The sequence below is a fragment of the Oncorhynchus tshawytscha genome, linkage group LG18 (assembly GCF_018296145.1).
Source record: "Oncorhynchus tshawytscha isolate Ot180627B linkage group LG18, Otsh_v2.0, whole genome shotgun sequence".
In the NCBI taxonomy this organism is placed as follows: domain Eukaryota; kingdom Metazoa; phylum Chordata; class Actinopteri; order Salmoniformes; family Salmonidae; genus Oncorhynchus; species Oncorhynchus tshawytscha.
Window position 1 is genome coordinate 28,128,706 of NC_056446.1, and position 27,287 is coordinate 28,155,992.

At 43.4% G+C, this 27,287-nt stretch overlaps 1 protein-coding gene across 2 annotated transcripts in view; it reads left to right on the top strand.

Moving 5' to 3' along the window:
• The first annotated feature begins 1,364 nt into the window (after positions 1–1,364).
• Positions 1,365–27,287, top strand: part of LOC112217984 (1-phosphatidylinositol 4,5-bisphosphate phosphodiesterase beta-4-like) — a 153,886-nt gene continuing 127,963 nt past the window's right edge. Inside the window, exons 1-2 of one of the 2 annotated variants that reach the window (XM_042300901.1) lie at positions 1,365–1,553; positions 8,701–8,746. The gene's annotated coding sequence lies outside the window, so the exon portion shown is untranslated. The remainder of the gene's footprint in view (positions 1,554–8,700; positions 8,747–27,287) is intronic. The other variant, XM_042300900.1, reaches the window with a different exon arrangement.

Genomic DNA, 27,287 nt, shown 5'->3' on the forward strand with positions numbered 1-27,287 from the left:
ATGTCTGAAGAGGTTACAGAAGACAGAAATGGATCATGTGTTGGGCTAATATGTTGGATAGATGTCTGAAGAGGTTACAGAAGACAGAAATGGGCTAATATGTTGGATAGATGTCTGAAGAGGTTACAGAAGACAGAAATGCAAAAATTCTGAATTGACTTAAATAAGAAAAAAGGAAGAGGATATAGTACTTCAATAACCAGATCCCTGCCTAACCTAAGTACAGGGGTCCCTAATGTAAACGGGACCTCTTTCATCCATTGGAATAGCCTTTAAGACTGTTCTGTCCTACTATAGCTAGCTATGGTTGGTAATTGCAGGACAACAACCAAACATGACTGAATGAAAAAATGTAAACATACTGTAATATTGGCAACTTTTAATGTAATTTGATGCACCAGTACCTAGTATGCACATTCACATCACAATGTGGCACTGTGCATTATTTATGACAGTTTTATAACCTTAACATCAAAACAGAAAACAAATCTGTCGCTGATTTTATCGTGTGCTTCCTGTTTGAAGCTTGCTCTGCCACCCTCTATGATGTCACACCAATTAGTTTATATGCTTTTGATCATGTTGTTTCTCTGCAGGGGCTTAGAAACAGTAGTTTAGATGTTCTCTTGTCAGACCAAGAAATAAACATGTCAGGATTAAGCTGTTTTATTGTCACATACGCCAAATAAGTTCAGTGAAATGTGTTGTTTTACAGGGTCAGCCACAGTAGTACTGCACTCCTGGAGCAAATTAGGGTTAAATTACTTGCTCAAGGGCACATTGACAGATGTTCACATAGTCGGCTCTGGTATTTGAACCAGCTACTTTTGGTTACTGGCCCAATCCTCTAAACGCTAGACTACCTGCCACCCGAAACTTACAGTTTGGGGTTTTAGGCTGGATTTCTGTATAAGCACTTTGTGACATCTGCTGATGTAAAACGGGCTTTATAAATACATTTGATTTGATCATTTGACTTGATCTAAGGTCTCAAGGAGAGGATCATTTAAGAGAGGGCTCTACTTAGGCTACTCAAGTATCAACATTTATACCAACATGACAAGGCCTCTCAAAAAAAAGCATTGCATTTGTGGGCTACTGTTATTGGGATGAGCACACACACACACACACACACACACACACACACACACACACACACACACACACACACACACACACACACACACACACACGCCGAATTGTAGTGTAACATAATATTCCTTTACAACCTGTCATTTGTCTGAGCCGCACACACACACATGCACGCACGTACACTAGTCGCATGCACGCGCACACACAAATCCCGAGAGTGGTTCCTTATAGGAAAGCATATGGCCATTCTCCACTGGATGGCGAGTGGTACAAGAGGAGCGGGCTCTTGGAAGGGAAGGATAAAGACAAGAGGGGAAGAGAGAGATATAGTTTGAGTGGAACAGAGAGAGGGCGGGAGATACAGCACAGCAGCTGTAAAAAGGAGAGAAAATCCCGGCGCAGCCTCTGCAAGCATCATTTCTCACATCGGATTTTATCTGTTCTCGTCGCAACCAATTTACGTAAGGGCATTTTCATATTTCTGTCATTTTGGCTGCAAGTGGGACTTTTGCAATGTTTTGCTAAGCACCACTTTTGTATGATTCGTTGATCTGGGTGTCTGGTAATTTACAGTATTGGAGAGATAAAAACGTTCCCTTGTTTTCATATTGGTGGTTGAAACCCGTGCGAATATTCCACTTCCAGAGTGGTCGTTCTGGTAATTAGATTGCAGAAACAGCGGCAAATCTTGTGGGTTATTTTCGAAACGGCCGTTCTTGGTTTGATGTAAAATAACATTATAGCTCGTGTACAAGCATGCACAACACGTGCATGGATGTCCTATCCATCCATTGCTTTCGTTTTTGTGAATTGGAACGTTAGCAGAAACGGTATATAGGCTAATCAAAGGTATGTATCCCCATTCATCTGTGGTGTATTGTTAGTCAGCTGGTTTGCAGCGTCAAAAACTTGACAAATGGAGGGGAATATCGGTATTTTCTTCTCCAAGATAGAGGCTTGCTAGCTGCTAGCTAACAGGACAGACAATAGCAGGGATACCCAGCTTGCTTGCCCATAAAAGTAGTCAGACTGGCATGCTTGCATGAGAGATGCACCACCTGCTAGGCTAGCTTTTACGCAAACCACTCTAAATGATTTGGGTTTAAACATATGGCAGCTACTAGCTAAGTTAGATAACAAACATACGAGTTATTGAACAATAGTTTGCTCAATTTATACACTATTCTGTAGAGCTATAGATCACAATTCATGCTAACGATGTCTGCTTGTCAGACAACTAGCTTGCTGACGTTAGCCAGTATTCTGATGTTTGGGGCTGTGTGTATGTGCAGTGTGCACTCATTTGCCATCCATGTTCCGCTTCTTCCATCACAACATAAAGTAAGAGAATCAAGAAATAACAATCAGCCAATGGCTACTCTTGCCGAGCTATACTGATTTCTGTTAGTATCAGACAGCTTTTTGAGATGCATTAACGTTAGTAGTGCATTTTCTGTTTTGATATTGAGAAAGGCATTTGTCCAAAGTATTTTTTTGTAAATAAATAGCAGTCGACATGTATGTTGATGGTAAGGGATAACAAGTGTACACAGGATACCTTGTTTTGGTTCAGTGGTGTTGTAGACGCACACCTGTGCGCGGAACTGACACCTGTTCCCGTGCACGCACGGAGCCAATGTCCTGTGTGTGAAGCGTGCGGTCATTGACAGGCAGCCGGACGTGTGTTTGAAGTGGTATTTAGCCGATTCTGATTATGGGGGGAGAGGGGGGATAGAGACACGTATGCCACGACTCGTTCGATATGCAATGAAGTGGCTGCTGTCTTAGATTCGACCAAGATATTCACCCTGGAAGCAAATGGCCGAATTGACCTTAAATGGAAAATGCAGTATGTTGCTGTTTGTCACTAGAACGAATTAAACACGTCAAAAAATGTCAGATTGATGAGAACGAAAAAACATTCCATCTGCTTATGTGTTGCATGCTTTTCATCAGACACATAGGATCTCAGGAGTCTATAATGACTAAAGAAAACACTTGTTTACTACAATTAAAACAGTACTGTATAACAGTAGGGGTATAGTAATAGCGACTTAAAACAATGTCTATAGATTTCTAACTCTAATGAAGTGTCTGTCTGTGTCCATTGACCGTTCTGCAGCTTCTGTCACTGCATGTCTGCTGTGTGTAGAAAGAGAGCCCTATCCAGGTTTATAGTATTGACACAGTGGCATAAGCACTTCGATTGCGATTAGAGAGACAAACATTGCCCTACCTACCTCCTTCGCACAAAAACCATTAGTGACCTTGGGACTATAAAGGTCTATGACATTTGGTAAAAAAGGAGTTATTCACATAGAGTTGCTCTTTAGTAAACCTTTATATGTGAGATATGTCAGATAATAAAACAAGTTTATTTACTCTGGAGAAAAAAAAATACAAATCTGAAAGTTGTATTTGCCATAACACCTTTTGGCTTGGTGCTATAAGGTTCATTCTGGAATACAATCTCATTGCTGGGTTGTCAATCAAAAATAATTGTTTGTAAGGTGATATATTTATTGAGTCATGAAAGAGGGAGACATTACAAAACGGTTCTGAGATTTGGGACTTGAAAAATACTCATTATCTCAAAACTATACACTGAGTGCTCTTTCCATGACATAGACTGACTAGGTCAATCCAGGTGAAAGTTATGATCCCTTATTGATGTCACTTGTTAAATCCATTTCAATCAGTGTAGATGAAGGGGCTGAGACAGGTTAAATAAGGATCTTTACACCTTGAGACAGTTGAGACATGGATTATGTATGTGTGCCATTCAGAAGGTGAATGGGCAAGACAAAAGATTGAAGTGCCTTTGAACGGGGTATGATAGTAGGTGCCAGGCGCACCGGTTTGATTGTGTCAAGAACTGCACAGTTTCCTGTGTGTATCAAGAATGGTCCACCACCCAAAGGACATCCAGCCAACTTGACACAACTGTGGGATGCATTGGAGTCAGCATGACCCATCATCCCTATGGAAAGCTTTCGACACCTTGTAGAGGCCATGCCCCAACGAATTGAGGCTGCTCTGAGGGCATAAGGTGGTGCAACTCAATATTAGGATGTTCCTAATATTTTTCACACCTAGTGTTCATTTTGCGGATAGAACCTTATAGTTCCAAGTCCTTGATTATTGACATAATAGGTTCCGGTCCTCATTTGTAATTACTTGAATAATTTTTTCCACCCATTTTTAGAAGAATGGCCATAACATAAGTTCTTTATGGTAAGAACAAATGAACACAGGTTTCTTAGAGCATGTTTAACGCCCTTAGGAGAGGCATTGCTGCTTTTGTCGTCTTCTATATCAGTACGAAAACCTGCATGGAAGGGGCATTTCTCTAAAATTACATAACTTACCACATGTTATTGGTAAATAGCAAGTAATTTACTGACTTTGGGTGTCAGAGACCAGAAAAATATATCAGTTTACTCATCCAGAGCTAAGCTTTAGCAACGTGGTTAGTTTTCCATGGGATAATATAGTGTATTTGTCATTTTAGGGAACTATCGCTTTAACATATGTGTTAAATCAAATGTGTAAATGTGTTTAACAAATGTGATGACATGATTAGAAATAAGGAAGGATATTCTCTTTATTTAATCATTACAAATCTGTACTTTTCTATTGACATTGAAATCATTTTAACATTGGGTGTCAGACAGGACCTTATGGTTGAACCCACATTGACATTTCAGAGCCATAAGGTTCTATCTGCGACTGCAACCCCCTCTGAACTTTAGGCTCCTTTAAGGTGAGGACTACAAAACAGGTCGGATACCTGAGATGTGAAACCTTTAATGCTCAATATCTCAGAACATTGCTTTGCTCAGATATAACCCTATAGGTCTCAAATGACCTTACCTGCATAGTTTAGAAGCCACCATAGCCTAAAGCTGATTCTGATGAAGAGAGTTGGGCTAAGAAGCTTAACGGCTGTGTTTTTTCGGGTCAGAGGGTATGGTTATTGTTATGAGGGGAAAGCTTATACTGATTCAGGGCGTTTGTTCGTTGGCCAAGGCTCAGATTATGCTGCTTGTGTAAAACCTGTCTGCGCCATATTGTACAAGTTGTTTGGAAAGGTGATATATTTGGCTGCTATTACACAATGCAGTGATTTTGTGATGAATATTGACTGTGTTGTGTTAATGGGATGGCTGATGCTTCATTGTGAATCAGGTCCCTGAAAAGGGAGACCGGTTTAGGCAGCTAAAAAGTGCTTGTTTTAATCTCAAATCTCCAAGGAGGAAATGGTATTTGTCTGACAGCAGCTGGCTGACAGTAGCTTGCTGCTGGTGCCTGGCTCAGAAATAAATAAATAAATGCTGAACCAAGGCAAGTGATGTGAAAAAAAGCAGAATAGATTTATTCCAGAATCCTAGACACAAAATAAACCAAATGCAATGCCGTGATAAAGTATAATGTTTAGGTGAGCTGTAAAACAGGAAATAGAGATTCTGGTGGACCTAAAAGCAGTCTCCGGCAGTTCCTTAGCTGATCACGTCTGAAATGACATTTAGCCAGACAGGCAAAACAAACAGATAGGATAGCTATGAGTCACACCGTTTACCCTGCTGCCTTCAAAACTAGAAGGATACTTCTGTGTGGCTCTGCATCTAGTGGTAGAGGACTCGTGTACGCACACACACACACACACACACACACACACACACACACACACACACACACACACACACACACACACACACACACGTATTGCATACTTTTCTTCAATATTGATTTGTTGCATATTTGTTAATCAGTAAATCAGTGATGTTGTTAAGGGTTCAAACATAGACGTTGGCTGGTCTTCAGACCTGCTGCAGGATGCTGTTTAGAGGAGGGAGTCCCCTAGCTCTGCTGTACTGGTCTGGCTGTGGAGATGTCAATCAGAAAACACACACATGATTGTTGTGTTTGGAGAAGCTGGCAGTGGTATCATGGTCATGACTGTGTCAGTGGTGGTTGTGTTTGTCTGTGTTTGGGTCTTCCCACGTGGGATTTTGACATTGACGAGGTAACCAACATCGTATGGAAGCAAATTCCTGGGGTAAAACAAGTGGGACTGGAAACAGCGACCTTGTATCTATCGGTCCAACACCTACCGTGATCATCCAGTGGAGTTGCAACGGGACAGACCCAGTCTGCTCTAGATCAGTCATCTGACTCCATATTTCCATCCTTTGTTTTGACTGAGGTATCATGTTTTCCTCCTGTCCTCTCTTCCTCTTCTCACACAACAGCTATGCTGCTTTGATCCATCTATCAGGGAGATGGACATATAAGGTCTGGGAAAGACAGGGTAGCCTAGTGCGCGCACACACACACACACATTTCTTGTTAACAAACTATAGTTTTGGCAAATCGGTTAGGACATCTACTTTGTACATGACACAAGTCATTTTTCCAACAATCCTTTACAGACAGATTATTTCAATTATTTCACTGCATCACAATTCCAGTGGGTCAGAAGTTTACATACACTAAGTTGACTGTGCCTTTAAACAGCTTGGAAAATTCCATAAAATGACGTCATTGCTTTAGAAGTTTCTGACATCATTTGAGTCAATTGGAGGTATACCTGTGGATGTATTTCAAGGCCTACCTTCAAACTCAGTGCCTCTTTTCTTTTGGGAAAATCAAAAGAAATCAGCCAAGACCTCAGAAAAAAAATTGTAGGCCTCCACAAGTCTGGTTCATCTTTGGGAGCAATTTCCAAACGCCTGAAGGTACCACGTTCATCTGTACAAACAATAGTACGCAAGTATAAACACCATGGGACCATGCAGCTGTCATACCGCTCAGGAAGGAGACACGTCTCCTAGAGATGAACCACTTTGGTGCAAAAAGTGCAAATCAATCCCAGAACAACCGTAAAGGACCGTGTGAAGATGCTGGAGGAAACAGGTGCAAAAGTATCTACGTCCACAGTAAAACGAAACCTATATCGACATAACCTGAAAGGCCGCTCAGCAAGGAAGAAGCCACTGCTCCAAAACCGCCATAAAAAGCCAGACTAGGGTTTGCAACTGCACATGGGGACAAAGATCGTACTTTTGGAGAAATGTCCTCTGGTCTGATGAAACAAAAATAGAACTGATTGGCCATAATGACCATCGTTATGTTTTGGAGGAAAAAGGGGTTGGCTTGCAAGCCGAAGAACACCATCCCAACCGTGAAGCACGGGGGTTGTAGCATCATGTTGTGGGGGTGCTTTGCTGCAGGAGGGACTGGTGCACTTCACAAAATAGATGGCATCATGGGGGAGGAAAATTATGTGGATATATTGAAGCAACATCTCAAGACATCAGTCAGGAAGTTAAAGCTTGGTCACAAATGGGTCTTCCAAATGTACAATGACCCCAAGCATACTTCCAAAGTTGTGGCAAAATGGCTTAATGACAACAAAGTCAAGGTATTGGAGTGGCCATCACAAAGCCCTGACCTCAATCCCATAGAAACGTTGTGGGCAGAACTGAAAATGCATGTGCAAGCAAGGAGGCCTACAAACCTGAGTCAGTTACACCAGCTCTGTCAGGAGGAATGGGCCAAAGTTCACCTAATTTATTGTGGAAGGCTACCCGAAACGTTAGACCCAAGTTAAACAATTGAAAGGCAATGCTACCAAATACTAATTGAGTGTATGTAAACTTCTGACCCACTGGGAATGTGATGAAAGAAATAAAAGCTGAAATAAAGCATTCTCTCTACTATTATTCTGACATTTCACATTCTTAAAATAAAGTGGTGATCCTAACTGACCTAAAACTGAATTTTTACTAGGATTAAATGTAAGGAATTGTGAAAAACTGAGTTTAAATGTATTTGGCTAAGGTGTATGTAAACTTCCGACTTCAACTGTATGTACATGCACATACACACACACACACACACACACTGAAAATTTGTTGAAAATAACAGACAGATCTGATTATCTATGACGAATAGTTCCATTGTTTGTTTAGACACATTATGATTCATAGCTTTCCGCTTTATTGTTATAGCTAACCAAAACAGGACTCTCTTCCCAAGCCTCCATTGTGGATATTATAATTTACTATGGTGTTTCCCTTGGCAGGGGAGAGGGGCCGCAGAGGTGTGTGTGTCTGTCTGTCTGTCTGTCTGTCTGCAGTCCATCTGTGAGGTTCATGTCCATAGGTTTAATGAGTTTCTTGATTTAAGGGGAGGCTCCTAATGTCCAGAGCTTTTGCCTCTGACTTGTTCTTAAAGGCCCAGTCCAGTCAAATACTAGATTTGCTTGTGTTTTATATACATTTCCACACCAGGAGGTTGGAATAATACTGTGAAAATATGACAATTATGATCATTTCCTTTTAGTGTAACAGCTGTTTTGAAAAGACCACCCGAAACCAGGCGTTAAATTAGTTGATTGACCAATAAGAAAGAGAGTTCCAAACATCTCTGCCGATAACAGCTAGTTTTCAGTTTTCCCCTCCACACTCAGACCACTCCCAAACAGTCCTAGCTAAATTATTGCTTGAGAAATTAATCTTTGTTAAGATTTTTTTTTAATTATTTGATATTGAGATAACAACGGCTGCATTGGGCCTTTAAATGTTCCCTCCTCTGTCCTCACAGGCCAAGATATGAGTTTCACCCACTGAAGTTACTTCATGTTGAACTGGTAAGTTGGAGAGTTATATTAGACTTAATACCTATTGGTGTTAACAGTGAAACCGATTGAAACCGGTTGTTGTGTATACTCTTAGTCTTTTCGGGGGTCTTTGTAGAACTTCCTCGGCTATTGCATATGAAACGAAACACACATCATGTTAAATCAAATCAAATCAAATCAAATCAAATTTTATTTGTCACATACACATGGTTAGCAGATGTTAATGCGAGTGTAGCGAAATGCTTGTGCTTCTAGTTCCGACAATGCAGTAATAACGAGCAAGTAATCTAACTAACAATTCCAAAAAAAACTACTGTCATACACAGTGTAAGGGGATAAAGAATATGTACATAAGGATATATGAATGAGTGATGGTACAGAGCAGCATAGGCAAGATACAGTAGATGATATCGAGTACAGTATATACATATGAGATAAGTATGTAAACCAAGTGGCATAGTTAAAGTGGCTAGTGATACATGTATTACATAAGGATGCAGTCGATGATATAGAGTACAGTATCAACGTATGCATATGAGATGAACAATGTAGGGTAAGTAACATTATATAAGGTAGCATTGTTTAAAGTGGCTAGTGATATATTTACATCATTTCCCATCGATTCCCATGATTAAAGTGGCTGGAGTAGAGTCAGTGTCATTGACAGTGTGTTGGCAGTAGCCACTCAATGTTAGTGGTGGCTGTTTAACAGTCTGATGGCCTTGAGATAGAAGCTGTTTTTCAGTCTCTCGGTCCCAGCTTTGATGCACCTGTACTGACCTCGCCTTCTGGATGGCAGCGGGGTGAACAGGCAGTGGCTCGGGTGGTTGATGTCCTTGATGATCTTTATGGCCTTCCTGTAGCATCGGGTGGTGTAGGTGTCCTGGAGGGCAGGTAGTTTGCCCCGGTGATGCGTTGTGCAGACCTCACTACCCTCTGGAGAGCCTTACGGTTGAGGGCGGTGCAGTTGCCATACCAGGCGGTGATACAGCCCGCCAGGATGCTCTCGATTGTGCATCTGTAGAAGTTTGTGAGTGCTTTTGGTGACAAGCCGAATTTCTTCAGCCTCCTGAGGTTGAAGAGGCGCTGCTGCGCCTTCCTCACGATGCTGTCTGTGTGAGTGGACCAATTCAGTTTGTCTGTGATGTGTATGCCGAGGAACTTAAAACTTGCTACCCTCTCCACTACTGTTCCATCGATGTGGATGGGGGTGTTCCCTCTGCTGTTTCCTGAAGTCCACAATCATCTCCTTAGTTTTGTTGACGTTGAGTGTGAGGTTATTTTCCTGACACCACACTCCGAGGGCCCTCACCTCCTCCCTGTAGGCCGTCTCGTCGTTGTTGGTAATCAAGCCTACCACTGTTGTGTCGTCCGCAAACTTGATGATTGAGTTGGAGGCGTGCATGGCCACGCAGTCGTGGGTGAACAGGGAGTACAGGAGAGGGCTCAGAACGCACCCTTGTGGGGCCCCAGTGTTGAGGATCAGCGGGGAGGAGATGTTGTTGCCTACCCTCACCACCTGGGGGCGGCCCGTCAGGAAGTCCAGTACCCAGTTGCACAGGGTGGGGTCGAGACCCAGGGTCTCGAGCTTGATGACGAGCTTGGAGGGTACTATGGTGTTGAATGCCGAGCTGTAGTCGATGAACAGCATTCTCACATAGGTATTCCTCTTGTCCAGATGGGTTAGGGCAGTGTGCAGTGTGGTTGAGATTGCATCGTCTGTGGACCTATTTGGGCGGTAAGCAAATTGGAGTGGGTCAAGGGTGTCAGGTAGGGTGGAGGTGATATGGTCCTTGACTAGTCTCTCAAAGCACTTCATGATGACGGATGTGAGTGCTACGGGCGGTAGTCGTTTAGCTCAGTTACCTTAGCTTTCTTGGGAACAGGAACAATGGTGGCCCTCTTGAAGCATGTGGGAACAGCAGACTGGTATAGGGATTGATTGAATATGTCCGTGAACACACCGGCCAGCTGGTCTGCGCATGCTCTGAGGGCGCGGCTGGGGATGCCGTCTGGGCCTGCAGCCTTGCGAGGGTTAACACGTTTAAATGTCTTACTCACTTCGGCTGCAGTGAAGGAGAGACCGCATGTTTCCGTTGCAGGCCGTGTCAGTGGCACTGTATTGTCCTCAAAGCGGGCAAAAAAGTTATTTAGTCTGCCTGGGAGCAAGACATCCTGGTCCGTGACTGGGCTGGGTTTCTTCCTGTAGTCCGTGATTGACTGTAGACCCTGCCACATACCTCTTGTGTCTGAGCCGTTGAATTGAGATTCTACTTTGTCTCTGTACTGGCGCTTAGCTTGTTTGATAGCCTTGCGGAGGGAATAGCTGCACTGTTTGTATTCAGCCATGTTACCAGACACCTTGCCCTGATTAAAAGCAGTGGTTCGTGCCTTCAGTTTCACACGAATGCTGTCATCAATCCACGGTTTCTGGTTAGGGAATGTTTTAATCGTTGCTATGGGAACGACATCTTCAACGCACGTTCTAATGAACTCGCACACCGTATCAGCGTATTCGTCAATGTTGTTGTCTGACGCAATACGAAACATCTCCCAGTCCACGTGATGGAAGCAGTCTTGGAGTGTGGAGTCAGCTTGGTCGGACCAGCGTTGGACAGACCTCAGCGTGGGAGCTTCTTGTTTTAGTTTCTGTCTGTAGGCAGGGATCAACAAAATGGAGTCGTGGTCAGCTTTTCCGAAAGGGGGCGGGGCAGGGCCTTATATGCGTCGCGGAAGTTAGAGTAACAATGATCCAGGGTCTTTCCACCCCTGGTTGCGCAATCGATATGCTGATAAAATTTAGGGAGTCTTGTTTTCAGATTAGCCTTGTTAAAATCCCCAGCTACAATGAATGCAGCCTCCGGATAAATCGTTTCCAGTTTGCAGAGAGTTAAATAAAGTTCGTTCAGAGCCATCGATGTGTCTGCTTGGGGGGATATATACGGCTGTGATTATAATCGAAGAGAATTCTCTTGGTAGATAATGCGGTCTACATTTGATTGTGAGGAATTCTAAATCAGGTGAACAGAAGGATTTGAGTTCCTGTATGTTTCTTTCATCACACCATGTCACGTTGGCCATAAGACATACGCCCCCGCCCCTCTTCTTACCAGAAAGATGTTTGTTTCTGTCGGCGCGATGCGTGGAGAAACCAGCTGGCTGCACCGCCCGGATTGCGTCTCTCCAGTTAGCCATGTTTCCGTGAAGCAGAGAACGTTACAGTCTCTGATGTCCCTCTGGAATGCTACCCTTGCTCGGATTTCATCAACCTTGTTGTCAAGAGACTGGACATTGGCAAGAAGAATGCTAGGGAGTGGTGCACGATGTGCCCGTCTCCGGAGTCTGACCAGAAGACCGCTTCGTTTCCCTCTTTTTCTGAGTCGTTTTTTTTTTTTGGTCGCTGCATGTGATCCACTCGGTTACACTGGTTGTAAGGCAGAACACAGGATCCGCGTCGCGAAAAACATATTCTTGGTCGTACTGATGGTGAGTTGACGCTGATCTTATATTCAGTAGTTCTTGTCGGCTGTATGTAAAGAAACCTAAGATGACCTGGGGTACTAGTGTAAGAAATAACACGTAAAAAAACAAAAAACTGCATAGTTTCCTAGGAACGCGAAGCGAGGCGGCCATCTCTGTCGGCGCGCCGTTTCTCTGAAGTGGAAATCATTTTTGGGGTTTCACTATCTATGCCTATTTTAAACTGAGTGGAAACAGGTACTGTTGTGTGTAAATCATTCACCATTTTTCTTCTTTATTTCAAGCCTATTTTAAACTGAGTGGACAATCATTTGTTCACTATCTATGCCTATTTTAAACTGAGTGGACAATCATTCACCATCCAAGCGTATTTTAAACTGAGTGGACAATCATTTGTTCACTATCTATGCCTATTTTAAACTGAGTGGACAATCATTCACCATCCAAGCCTATTTTAAACTGAGTGGACAATCATTTGTTCACTATCTATGCCTATTTTAAACTGAGTGGACAATCATTTGTTCACTATCTATGCCTATTTTAAACTGTGAGTGGACAGTCATTCACCATCCAAGCCTATTTTAAACTGTGGGTGGACAGTCTATCTAAGCTCAGTGCCATCTTCTCAAATCAAAATCAAACATTTGTCACAAGAGCAGACTCAGATGAGGAGACGGGGATGAAGTAACCAAGGTATTTATTGACACACGAGACGTGGGACTGGAGACAGGAACCAGAGTCAGAGCGGGCAGAACTGTACCTGAGAGAAAAACAGAGTCAGGCAAGGAAAACAGGCACAACAATGAGCCGAGGGGGTGGAGGAGCTGCTGCAGGAGGAGACAGGGGACTGGAGCAGACCGGTTTAATCAGGGATACATGGAAGGTAGGATGGATCCTGAGAGAGGCTGGGAGTTTCAGGCGCACGGCAGAGGGGTTAATGACCCGGTCAATTTCAAAGGGACCAATGAATCGGGGGCAAAGTTTCTTCGATGCTACCTTCAATGGCAGGTCCTTCGATGAGAGCCATACCTTTTGACCCTGGGTGTAGACTAGAGCAGAAGCCCGGCGACAGTTGGCTTGAGACTGGGTCCTGTCGGAAGCACGAAGAAGGGCAGCCTGGGCCTTACTCCAGGTACGGTGACAACGCCGCAGATGATCCTAGACTAGGGTTGAGTTATTGTAGGTTTTGGGGAAGCTCCGTATCTTATCTCTCTTCTGTGGTGCTCAGGGTGATTGTCATTTCTCTGGTTGTGGTCTGATGTGCTCAGCAGAGGGGTTGAGCAAGATTATTTACTTATGACTATGGTGTCTCATGTACACAAGTTCATTCGCTTTCCATCAGAGGACCTGTTAGAATCATGTACTAAAGAACAGCTGTTGAAGATCGCTGAACACTACAAGGTTAAACGATTGAAATGATTGAAATTCTGTTTCGTTGGAAGTGACTATGAATCGTTGGAAGTGACTATGAATCGTTGGAAGTGACTATGAATCGTTGGAAGTGACTATGAATCGTTGGAAGTGACTATGAATCGTTGGAAGTGACTATGAAACGTTGGGAGTTGTAAAAATTAAGAAGGACCCTGATGTTCTTTTCGTTGGAGTTTGTAGCTGTTGGTCTTTTGTGCCATGTTCCTGAATGTTTTTGACCACTGTTTGGGGTTGACTGAATGACGTGACCACTGTTTGGGGTTGCCATGTTCTCTTTCCTGTCTGTTCCCTCCTGGTCTTGTGTTCTTCTTTCCTCTTAAATATTGCTTCCTATGTGCAAAGGTTGCTGAGGTCTGGGGAGGAGGTTGGTTGGTGCAGGTGGAGGTGTGAACACATAACACCTCATCAATTTGGGACGCAGAGGCCTGTGTCAATTTGGGACGCAGAGGCCTGTGTCAATTTGGGACACAGAGGCCTGTGTCAATTTGGGACGCAGAGGCCTGTGTCAATTTGGGACGCAGAGGCCTGTGTCAATTTGGGATGCAGAGGCCTGTGTCAATTTGGGATGCAGAGGCCTGTGTCAATTTGGGATGCAGAGGCCTGTGTCAATTTGGGACGCAGAGGCCTGTGTCAATTTGGGACGCAGAGGCCTGTGTCAATTTGGGACGCAGGGGTTGGTATGTTGTTCGGGGTCCTTGTTGGTCCCCGGTTTTATGGGGGGGAATGTGACGACCCTCCCACTCTGTCTGCCGTATTATGTCTTTGTTCTTGTTTCCTTATTAGGATGCCGGTGGGCGGAGTTGAGAGGGTCGTCAGCTTCATGGGAAACACCTGGGCCAGGTGTCTCCCAGGATAAATAGACCTCTTCCACATTCATGGAGGAGACTCTCCATGCAGACACCTTTGTAGATTGTGTTGTGGTTCTTGGTGGCCTTTTGGTTGTTTGCTTTGGCACCTTTCAACACACTGCATTATCACATTCATGCATGCAAAACACTCACTTATACTACTGATTACTGATTACACACACCATTGTATATTTTCCTTAGTTGCTTTAGTTAATAAATATATATTTTGTTACTCCTTATCTCCACGTTGTCTCCCTTTGTTACGGGCTTTGAGCCGGTTCGTGACAGGGGGTTGGTAAGGTAACCCAGAGTACACTCGAAGGGTGACATACCTGACGAGGCGTTGATGAGGGTGTTGTGGGCATCTTCAACCCAGGGTAACTGAGCGCTCCAGGAGGAAGGGTTAGCAGAAGTCACGCAACGTAGGGCAGTCTCCATCTCTTGGTTGGCCCGTTTGGTCTGGGGGTGATATCCAGAAGAAAGACTGACATTGATACCAAGAGCTGAGCAGAAGGATCTCTGAACCTGGAAACTGGGGTCCTCTGTTGAAAACGATGTCAGATGTCAACATGCTTTGTAAACAACAGGTGAAATGTATATTTATAGGCCCTTCCCTACAATGTAGAGAGAAAGAAAATAGAGAAATAATATAAAAGTAAATCACGTAATAATAAAAGTACTAATAAATACACAATGAGTAATGATAACTTGGCTTGTGCAGGGGTACGAGGTAATTGTGGTAGATATGTACATTCACTATATATACAAAAGTATGACACCCCTTCAAATGAGTGGATTTTGTTATTTCAGCCACACCCGTTGCTGACAGGTGTATAAAATCGAGCACACAACCATGCAATCTCCATAGACAAACATTGGTAGTAGAATGGCCTTACTGAAGAGCTTGGTGACTTTCAACGTGGCACCGTCATAGGATGCCACCTTTACCAACAAGACAGTTTGTCAAATGTATGCCCTGTTAGAGCTACCCCGTTCAACTATAAATGCTGTTATTGTGAAGTGGAAATGTCTAGATGCATTAACAGCTCAGCTGCGGAGTGGTAGGCCACACAAGTTCACAGAACTGGACCACCGAGTGCTGAAGTGCGTAGCACATAAAAATGGTCTGTCCTCAGTTGCAACACTCACTACCGAGTTCCAAACTGCCTTTGGAAGCAGCGTCAGCACAATAACTGTTTGTCGGGAGCTTCATGAAATGCGCAATGCCAAGTGTCGGCAGGATGTGGTGTAGAGCTCGCCATCATTGGAAACACGTTCTCTGGAGTGATGAATCACGCTTTACCATCTGTCAGTCCGACGCACCAATCTGGGTTTGGTAGATGCCAGGAGAACACTACCTGCCTGAATGCATAGTGCCAACTGTAAAGGTTGGTGGAGGAGGAATAATGGTCTGGAGCTGTTTTTCATGGTTCAGGCCCCTTAGTTCCAGTGAAGGGAAATCTTAATGCTACAGCATACAATGACATTCTAGATGATTCTGTGCTTCCAACTTTGTGACAACAGTTTGGGGAAGGCACTTTTCCTGTTTCAACATGACAATGCTACTGTGCACAAAGCGAGGTCCATACATAAATGGTTTGTCGAGTTCGGTGTGGAAGAACTTGACAGACCTGCACAGAACCCTGACCTCAACCCCATCGAACACCTTTGGGATGAATTGGAATGCCGACTGCGAGTCAGGCCTAATCACCAAACATCAGTGGCCGACCTCACTAATGCTCTTGTGGCTGAATGGAAGCAAGTCCCCGCAGCAATGTTCCAACATCTAGTGGAAACCCTTCCCAGAAGAGTGGAGGCTGTTATGGCAGCAAAGGAGGGACAAACTCCATATCAATGCCCATGATTTTGGAATGAGAAGTTTGACGAGCAGGGGTCCACATACTTTTGGTCATACTATTTAATTAACTATTTTGCAGTCTAATGGCTTGGGGGTAGAAGCTGTTCAGGATCCTGTGGTTCCAGAACTGGTGCATTGGTACTGCTTACCGTGCGGTAGCAGAAAGAACAACAGTCTATGACTTGGTTTGCTAGAGTCTTTGACCATTTTTAGGGCCTTCCTCTGACACTGCCTGGTATAGAGGTCCTGGATCTGTAGCGCCTTTCTGTCAGATGCCAAGCAGTTGGCATACCAAGTGGTGATACAGCCAGTCAAGATGCTCTCAATGGTGCAGCTGTAGAACTTTTTGACGATCGGAGTGCCCATGCAAAACCTTTTCAGCCTCCTGAAGAGGGAAAGGCGTTGTCATGCCCTCTTCATGACTGTGTTGGTGTGTGCAGACCAGGATATATCCTTAGTGATGTGGATACCGAGGAACTTAAAGCTCTAGACCCACTCCACTACAGCCCTGTCGATATGAATGGGGGCATGTTCAGTCCACCATCAGCTCCTTTGTCTTGCTGAAGTTGAGGGAGAGGTTGTTGTCCTAGCACCATACTGCCAGGCCTCTGATCTCCTCCCTATAGGCTGTCTCATTGTCGTTGATGATCATCCCTACCACTGTTGTATCATTGGCAAACTTAATGATGGTGTTGGAGTCGTGAGTGGCCACGCAGTCGTGGGTGAACAGGGAGTATAGGAGGGGACTAAGCACACACCCCCGAGGAGCCCCCTGTTGAGGGTCAGTGTGGTGGATGTGTTGTTGCCTACCCTCAACACCTCCCTCTGCAACTGGATCCTAAACTTCCAGACTGGCTGCCCCCAGGTGGTGAGGGTAAGCAACAACACATCTGCCAGGCTGTCCCTCACCACCTGGGGGCGGCCCATCAGGAGGTTCAGGATCCAGTTGCAGTCCCAGAATCCTTAGCTTAATGATGGGCTTGGAGGGCATTTTGGTGTTGAATGCTGAGCTATATTCAATGAACAGCATTTTCACATAGGTGTTCCTCTTGTCTAGGTGGGAAAGGGCAGTGTGGAATGCAATAGAGATTGTGTTATCTGTGGATCCGTTGGAGCGGTATGTGAATTGCAGTGGGTCCAGGGTGTCTGGGATGATGGTGTTGATGTGAGCCATGACCAGCCTTTCAAAGCATTTCATGGCTACAGCTGTGAGTGCTGTGGGGTGATAGTCATTTAGACAGGTTACCATGGTGTTCTTGGACACAGTTACTATGGTGGTCTGCTTGAAACTTGTAATCCATTATAGTTTGCAAGCCTTGCCACATCCAACGATCATCAGAGCCGATGTATTAGGATTCGATCTTAGTCCTGTATTGATGCTTTTCTTGTTTGATCAGTCGGGCATAGTGTTTTTTCTACGCATCTGGTTTGGTGCCCGCTCGTTGAAAGCGTCAGCTCTGGCTTTTAGCTCAGTGCGGATGTTGTCTGTAATCCATAGCTTCTGTTTGGGATATGTACGTACAACCACTGTAGGGAAGACGTCGTCAATGCACTTATTAATGAAGCCTGACCACTTCTGTATTTAGCGTGTCACTGGTACTTCCTGTTTGAGTTTTTGCTTGTAAAGCAGCAATCAGGAGGATAGAGTAATGGTCAGATTTTCCAAATGGAGGGCGAGGGAGAGCTTTGTATGCGTTTCTGTGTGTGGAGTAAAGGTGATCTGCAGTTTTTTTGCCTCTAGTTGCACAAGTGACATGCTGGTAGAAATGAGGTAAAATGGATTTCAGATTCCCTGCGTTAAAATCACCGGCCACTAGTAGCGCCTCATCTGGATGAGAATTTTCTTTGTTGCTTATGGCCCTATACAGCTCATTGAGTGCAGTTCCAGTTCCAGCACCGGTTTGTGGTGGTAAATAGACAGAAACATAGTATGATCTACAGCTTATAATGAGGTATTCTAACTCAGGCGAGCAGAACCTCGAGATTTACTTAATACACCTCACCCCTCTTGAGCAACGCTGCCGTTCTGTTCGTCTGATGCAGAAAAAGAGAAAAAACAGCTAGATGTATATTATCCATGTCCTCCTTCAGCCACGACTCGAAGAGACATAGGATTTTAAAGTTCTTCAGGTCCCGTTGATAGGATAGTCTTGAACAGAGCTCGCCTAGTTTGTTCTCCAGTGATTGTACACTCGCCAATAGAACGGAAGGTAGAGGCAGTTTATGTACTCGCCGACGTAGTTTTGTCTGGGTGCCATACTAAGGAAATGCCCTCTATAACAGCATTGTCAGCAGTTAAATGCAACAACAAAACATTAATAAAAAGCTTCTTCTATTCATGTGGTTTTTGAACTCTATCATTTGTTTACAATCTTGATAGCTGTACTTTTAGTTTATTGGCCATTAGCCAATCAGCATTCTCAAATAACATGAATGCATCCAACTGGTATTTCTGACTTTACAACTGGTAAACTCCCACCTCCAACACGTTTACAATCGCAGCATTAAGAGAGAACTTGAGAGACCCAACATAACAATCCTGTCACAACATGCCAGGAACATTGTGAATGCTAAACATTGTGAATGGCATTTCATTTTCCTGCTGAACCCGAAACCGAACCAAACTGTGACCCCAAAACCGCAATATGTACCAAACCATGGTTTCAGTGAATCGTTACACCCCTAACATGTTCGCTACCGTTCAAAAGTTTGGGGTCACTTAGAAATGTTCTTGTTTTTGAAAGAAAAGCACATTTTTTGTCCATTTAAAATAACATCAAATTGATCAGAAATACAGTGTAGTCATTGTTAATGTTGTAAATGACTATTGTAGCTGGAAACGGCTGATTTTTAATGGAATATCTACTTAGGTGTACAGAGGCCCATTATCAACAACCATCACTCCAGTGTTCCAATGGAACATTGTGTTAGCTAATCTAAGTTTATCATTTTAAAAAGGCATCTGAGCTCAATTTCGAGTCTCATAGCAAAGGGTTTGAATACTTATGTAAATTAGGTATTTATTACCACAAATATTTTTAAATGTACTCCTAAATTTCTTTGTGTGCGCCTACGTTTTTCAACTTAGGTGAACACGTACTCCTTGTAAAAAAAAGTCACCATAGAGCCCTGTGTGTGTGTGTGTGTGTGTGTGTGTGTGTGTGTGTGTGTGTGTGTGTGTGACATAGAGAAAGAAAGATAGAGATGTCCCTCCAACAGATGTCTGGTGTTAACTCACATCAATATTGCTTCTTTTAATAAAATATTTGGCCAAATTATCTAGTCGCCTCAGCATCAGATGACATCCCCATAGCTGTGAAATTACCTCAGGTTGGAAGACACACACACAAACACACGTACACACACATTTGACTATCCTTGTGAGGACCAAACAATTTATTCCCATTCAAAATCTTATTTCTAAACCTAACCCCAACCCTTAACCTAACCCAAAACTTAACACCAAACCCTAACTCCTAAACCTAACACCTAATCCTGATTCTAACCCTAACCCTAAATTTAAGCCTAAAATAGCCTATTTCCTTATGGGGATCTGCAAAATTTCCCCACTTGTGCAAATGTTCCTTGTTTTACTGTCCTTATGAGAACATCTGGTCCCCACAAGGATAGTTAAACCAAACACACACACACACCTCTCCACTCACATTGGCTCTCCACCCGTGCCCCAATCCACTGTGGGAATCTGTACATGTGAAGGCAATTTGCAATTTCCAATTACTGTGGGAACCTTTGCTCCAGAACACAGAACATATCCTTTTCTCGTCTCTGTCCTCTTCAGGATAGCTATTATTACCCTCAATGAAATGACACTGACTCACTGAGAATGATGTTAAACATCACACAGTTTACTGTTACATAGCAACACACACACACACACACACACACACACACACAGCTCCTTACTGTACCAGGATTATGTCCCATTCTTAATAGGCCTAAATACTCAGACTGCTGCTAATATAGAGATTGTGTATCTCAGAAAGAGTTGAAAAGGGAACGAGGGCGAGTGAGGAAGATGTCTGTTAAAGTAAAGAAGCATTGTGGAAGTGGAAAGTCCGGGGAGAAGATAGTGGAGATGAATGGAGATAAGTAGAGGGAGGAAAATAGAGGAGAGGAGGGTTAAAACAACATTTCACTCTTAGTCTGAATGCTGCTCAAACACGACTGGCTGCCTCGAACAAGGCTTTTGTTTTCCGAAAATAACTTCTGGACATCAGGACTGCGATTACTCACCACGGACTGGCAGAATCCTTTTTTCCTTTAACGAATCCGACGAGCCCAGACAGACAGACAGAAACTATTTACAGTACCAGACAAAAGTTTAGACGCACTTACTCATTCCAGGGTTTTTCTTAATTTTTTTGCTATTTTCTACATTGTAGAATAATTGTGAAGTCATCACAACTATGAAATTATATTTATGGAATCATGAAAAAGTGTTTAACAAATCTAAATAGATTTTATATTTGAGATTCTTCAAAGTAGCCACCCTTTGCCTTGATGACAGCTTTGCACACTCTTGGCATTCTCTCAACCAGCTTCACCTGGAATGCTTTTCCAACTATCTTGAAGGAGTTCCCACATATGCTGAGCACTTGTTGGCTGCTTTTCCTTCACTCTGCGGTCCAACTCATCCCAAACCATCTCAATGGGGTTGAGGCCGGGTGATTGTGGAGGCCAGGTCATCCGATGCAGCACTCCATCACTCTCCTTCTTGGTCAAATTGGGCTAAAACAGCCTCGAGGTGTGTTTTGGGTCCTTGTCCTGTTGAAAAACAAATGCTAGTCCCACTAAGCCCAAACCAGATGGGATGGTGTATCGCTGCAGAATGCTGTGGTAGCCATGCTGGATAAGTGTGCCTTGAATTCTAAATAAATCACAGACAGTGTCACCAGGAAATCACACCCACACCGTCACACCTCCTCCTCCATTCTTCACTGTGGGAACCACACATGCAAAGATCATCCGTTCACCTACTCTGCATCTCACAAAGACACGGCGGTTGGAACCAAAATCTCTCATTTGGGCTCATCAGACCAAAGGACAGATTTCCACCGGTCTCATGTCCATTGCTCATGTTTCTTGGCCCAAGCAAGTCTCTTCTTCATATTGTTGTCTGTTACTTGAAGTCTGTGAAGCATTTATTTGGCTGCAATTTCCGAGGCTGGTAACGCTAATGAACTTATCCTCCGCAGCAGAGGTAACTTTGGGTCTTCCTTTCATGTGGTGGTCGTCATGAGAGCCTGAATGCGCTTGATGGTTTTTGCGATTACACTTGAAGAAACTTTAAAAGTTCTTGAAATGTTCCACACTGACTGACCTTCATGTCTTAAGTAATGACTTTCGTTCTCTTTGCTTATTTGAACTGTTCTTGCCATAATTGGGAATTGGTCTTTTACCAAATAGGGTTATCTTCTGTATACCACCCCTATCTTGTCACAACCCAACTGATTGGCTCAAATACATTAAGAAGGAAAGAAATTCCACAAGATACACCTGTTAATTGAAATGCATTCCAGGGGACTGCCTCATGAAGCTGGTTGATTTGTTTAACACTTTTTTGGTTACTACATGACTCCATATGTGTTTTCATAGCTTTTATGTCTTCCCCGTTATTCTACAATGTAGAAAATAGTTGGAATGAGAGGGTGTGTCCAAACATTCGATTGTTACTGTATATATATATATATATATATATATATATTACTTTTGACTGGTACTGTGTGTGTGTGTGATATATATATATATATATATACACACACACACACACACACTTAGGTTGGAGTCATTAACTCCATTGCTAACCTTTATTGCGCATTTTAAAACACTTCCTTCTTTCCCATTTTTGACAATCATCTACAGTTGAAGTCAGAAGTTTACATACACTTAGGTTGGAGTCATTAAAACTCATTTTTCAACCACTCCACAAATTTCATGTTAACAAACTACAGTTTTGGCAATTCGGTTAGGACATCTACTTTGTGCGTGACACAAGTAATTTTTCCAATAATTGTTTACAGACAGATTATTTCACTTATAATTCACTGTCCTAGCCAGGCTCCAGATCTCAACCCCATAGAAAATCTTTGGAGGGAGTTGAAAGTCCGTGTTTCCCAGCAACAGCCCCAAAACATCACTGCTCTAGAGGAGATCTGCATGGAGGAATGGGCCAAAATACCAGCAACAGTGTGTGAAAACCTCGTGAAGACTTACAGAAAACGTTTGACCTCTGTCATTGCCAACAAAGGGTATATAACAAAGTATTGAGATACATTTTTGTTATTGACCAAATACTTATTTTCCACCATAATTTGCAAATAAATTCATTAAAACTCCTACAATGTGATTTTCTTTTTTTTTCTCATTTTGTCTGTCATAGTTGAAGTGTACCTATGATAAATTACAGTCCTCTCTCATCTTTTTAAGTGGGAGAACTTGCACAATTGGTGGCGGACTAAATACTTTTTTGCCCCACTGTAGGCCTACCTTCAAACTCAAGCCTTTTTGCTTGACATCGTGGGAAAATCAAAAGAAACATTTCACATTCTTAAAATAAAATGGTGATCCTAACTGACCTAAGACAGAGCATTTTTACAAGGATTAAATGTCAGGAATTTTGAAACACTGAGTTTAAATGTATTTGGCTGAGGTGTATGTATGTATATATATACTGTATATGAAAAAACTAAATGTTCTATTAGCCTGTGGACTATCGATGCAGAAACAAACAGAACATGTAAACATACAAAAACTCAGTTGCTTGTTGTGACCCTGAGTCTACTGAGTTAGTATATTGGTGGAACTGAACCAAAGCCAGGCATATGTCAATGGCTTCCTGTGCTTATTTACTTGCTACTACTTCATTTAGGCCTGCTTTAACATGGATGCATGACATTCATATCATAACAAATGATAACATTAATATGCAAAGTTTACAAACATGCCATAAAACAATTTTTATTGACACGTATTCTATATATACAAAAGTATGTGGACACCCCTTGAAATTAGTGGCTATTTCTGCCACACCCATTGTTGACAGGTGTATAAAATCGAGCACACAGCCATGTAATCTCCATAGACAAACATTGGCAGTAGAATAGCCTTACTGATGAGCTCAGTGACTTTCAATGTGGCACAGTCAACGGATGCCACCTTTCCAACAAGTCAGTTCATCAAATTTCTGCCCTGCTAGAGTAAACTGTAAATGCTGTCATCGTGAAATGGAACCATCTGGGAGCAACAACGGCTCAACCGTGAAGTGGTAGGCCACACAAGCTCACAGAACGGGACCACCGAGTGCTGAAGCGCATAAAAATCATCTGTCCTAGGTTGCAACACATACTAGCATGTTCTAAACTGCCTCTGGAAGCAACGTCAGCACAATAACTGTTCGTCGGGTGCTTCATGAAATGGGTTTCCATAGCCGAGCAGCTGCACACAAGCCTAAGATCACCATGCGTAATGCCAAGCGTCAGCTGGGGTGTTGTAAAGCTCACCACCATTGGACTCCGGAGCAGTGGAAACACGTTCTCTGGAGTGACGAATCATGCTTCACCATCTGGCAGTCCAACGGATGCCAGGAGAACACTACCTGCCCCAATGCATGGTGACAACTGTAGAGTTCGATGGAGGAGGAATAATGGTCTAGGACAGTTTTTCATGGTTCGGGCTGTGGCAATAGTTTGGGGAAGGATCCTTTCCTGATTCAGCATGACAATGCCCCTGTGCACAAAGTGAGGTCCATACAAAAACGCTTTGTCGAGATCGATGTGGAAGAACTTGATTGGTCTGCTCAGATCTTTGACCTCAACCCCTTCAAACACCTTTGGGATGAATTGGAATGCCGACTGCGAGGCAGGCCTAATCGGCCAACATCAGTGCCCGTCCTCACTAATGCTCCTGAATGGAAGTCCCCACAGCAATGTTCCAACATCTAGTGGAAAGCCTTCCCAGAGGAGTGGAGGCTGTTATAGCAGCAAAGGGGGACCAACTCCATATGAATGCCCATAATTTTAGAATGAGATGTTTGATGAACATGTGTCCACATACTTTTGGCCATAGTGTATTTGACAAGGATAGTAGTGTGTTTTTTGTTCAGACTAGCAGAATAACGAGGCTGAGGAATATTAGCCCCAGTGTCAGCTACAGGATGGTCTGCTGCTGCCTCATTGGACTCTCTCCTGAGCCCACACACACACACACACACACACACACACACACACACACACACACACACACACACACACACACACACAGAGCAGAGATGCAGACACACACACACACACAGCAGAGATGCAGACACACATTACACACAGCAGTGTTTTCACACCGGGAGGGACACACACATACTGTATACTGACTGACACACACATGCTGTATACTGACTGACACACACATGCTGTATACTGAGTGACACACATACTGTATACTGAGTGACACATATATACTGTATACTGAGTGACACGTATACTGAGTGACACACATACTGTATACTGAGTGACACACATACTGTATACTGAGTGACACACATACTGTATACTGAGTGACACATATATACTGTATACTGAGTGACACGTATACTGAGTGACACACATACTGTATACTGAGTGACACACATACTGTATACTGAGTGACACACATACTGTATACTGAGTGACACACATACTGTATACTGAGTGACACATATATACTGTATACTGAGTGACACGTATACTGAGTGACACACATACTGTATACTGAGTGACACACATACTGTATACTGAGTGACACACGTATACTGTATACTGAGTGACACACATACTGTATACTGAGTGACACACATACTGTATACTGAGTGACACATGTATACTGAGTGACACACACATACTGTATACTGAGTGACACGTATACTGAGTGACACACATACTGTATACTGAGTGACACACATACTGTATACTGAGTGACACACGTATACTGTATACTGAGTGACACACATACTGTATACTGAGTGACACACATACTGTATACTGAGTGACACACGTATACTGTATACTGAGTGACACATGTATACTGAGTGACACACACATACTGTATACTGAGTGACACACTGGCAGCAGAGCAGTGTAATTAGAGGAAGAGGAGGAGGTTGTTTACTAAAGCAGAGGTTACCATGGACCCCTTCCTACAACACACACACACACACACACACACACACACACACACAAACATTCACCCACACACCAATTTACACGATGCATTCCCCAGCATTGGATCCACCCCCATGCAAATTAGCCAGAAAATGACCAAAACACAGCTTTTAAAAATCTCTGTCTCTGTGTTTATGTCTGTGTGCCTGTGTGCGTGACCGTGGTTACTAGTGGTGGTAGGTAGAAACAAGGTGGGTGGAGAGATGACGGAATGGAGTTATGTAAATGCTGAGCAATCAACACTTATAGCGTACTCCTTACCAATATTCTATTCTCAAAATACAATGAAGAGCATGCTGTGCACCAGGAGTGTTGGATAAAGTGTTACAAAACAGGTCCTTGTGATAGTAACCCCAGACCAGACCTAACTCCCTCCCTGCACACTAATGGTGCTACTAATTAGACTGTAGAGGGGCACTGTGTGTGTGTATGTATGTGTGTGTGTGTGTGTGTGTGTTATTAGACAGAGAGCCCCTGACCTCATTAACAGGCAGCCTTCCACCAGTTATTTAACCTTTATTCAACTAGGCAAGTCAGATAAGAACAAATTCTTATTTACAATGACGGCCTACCAGGGAACAGTGCCTTGTTCAGGGGCAGAACGACAGATTTTTACCTTGTCAGCTCAGGGATTCAATCCAGCAACCTTTCGGTTACTAGTCCAACACTCTAACCACTAGGCTACCTGCCGCCACATCTGCTCTATTCCTTTTATACTGGAGAACATCTCTCTAACAATCTATTCTCTATCGTTCTTTCTCTCTCTCTCTCTCTGCCTCTCTCTCTGCCTCTTCCTCTCTCTCTCTAAATCTCTCTCTGCCTCTCTCTCTGCCTCTCTCGTTCTCTCTCTCTCTGAATCTCTCTCTGCCTCTCTACCTCTCTCGTTCTCCCTCTGCCTCTCTCTGCCTCTCTCAATTCAATTCAAGGAGCTTTATTGGCATGGGAAACATATGGTAACATTGCCAAAGCAAGTGAAGTAGATAATATACAAAAGGGAAATAAACAATAAAAATGAACAATAAACATTGCACTCACACTCTCTCTGCCTCTCTCTGCCTCTATCTCTGCCTTTCCTCTCTCTCTTTGCCTTTCTCTCTGCTTCTCTCTCTCTGCCTCTATCTGCTTCTCTCTCTCTGCCTCTCTCTGCTTCTCTCTCTCCTCTCTCTCTGCCTCTCTCTGCTTCTCTCTCTCCTCTCTCTCTGCTTCTCTCTCTCTGCTTCTCTCTGCTTCTCTCTCTCTGCCTCTCTCTGCTTCTCTCTCTCTGCTTCTCTCTCTCCTCTCTCTCTGCTTCTCTCTCTCTGCTTCTCTCTCTCTGCCTCTCTCTGCTTCTCTCTCTCTGCCTCTATCTGCTTCTCTCTCTCCTCTCTCTCTGCCTCTCTCTGCTTCTCTCTCTCCTCTCTCTCTATTCTCTGTCTTCATCTGCATTCTCTATGACTTGTTAAGCAGACTATTGTAAATGTGTGTAGTGCTCTCCACAGAGAGGGTTGTGGCGCTGTGTGCAGGTCTATCTATTTCATTATGACTAGAATGGAGCTATAATGAATTGTTCTTACCCTGTCTGAGGAGTCTTACTGCACTCATAGTGATGGCCTGAACATTAGAAAGTCGTGCTGCGATGCCCTGCCACTATCAGAGGCCTAGATTGTGGGCTAAGAATGTACTGTATAATGTACCACTACATACTGTTCAGTTCACATAGCCTAATGTAGACCCTGCAGACACAC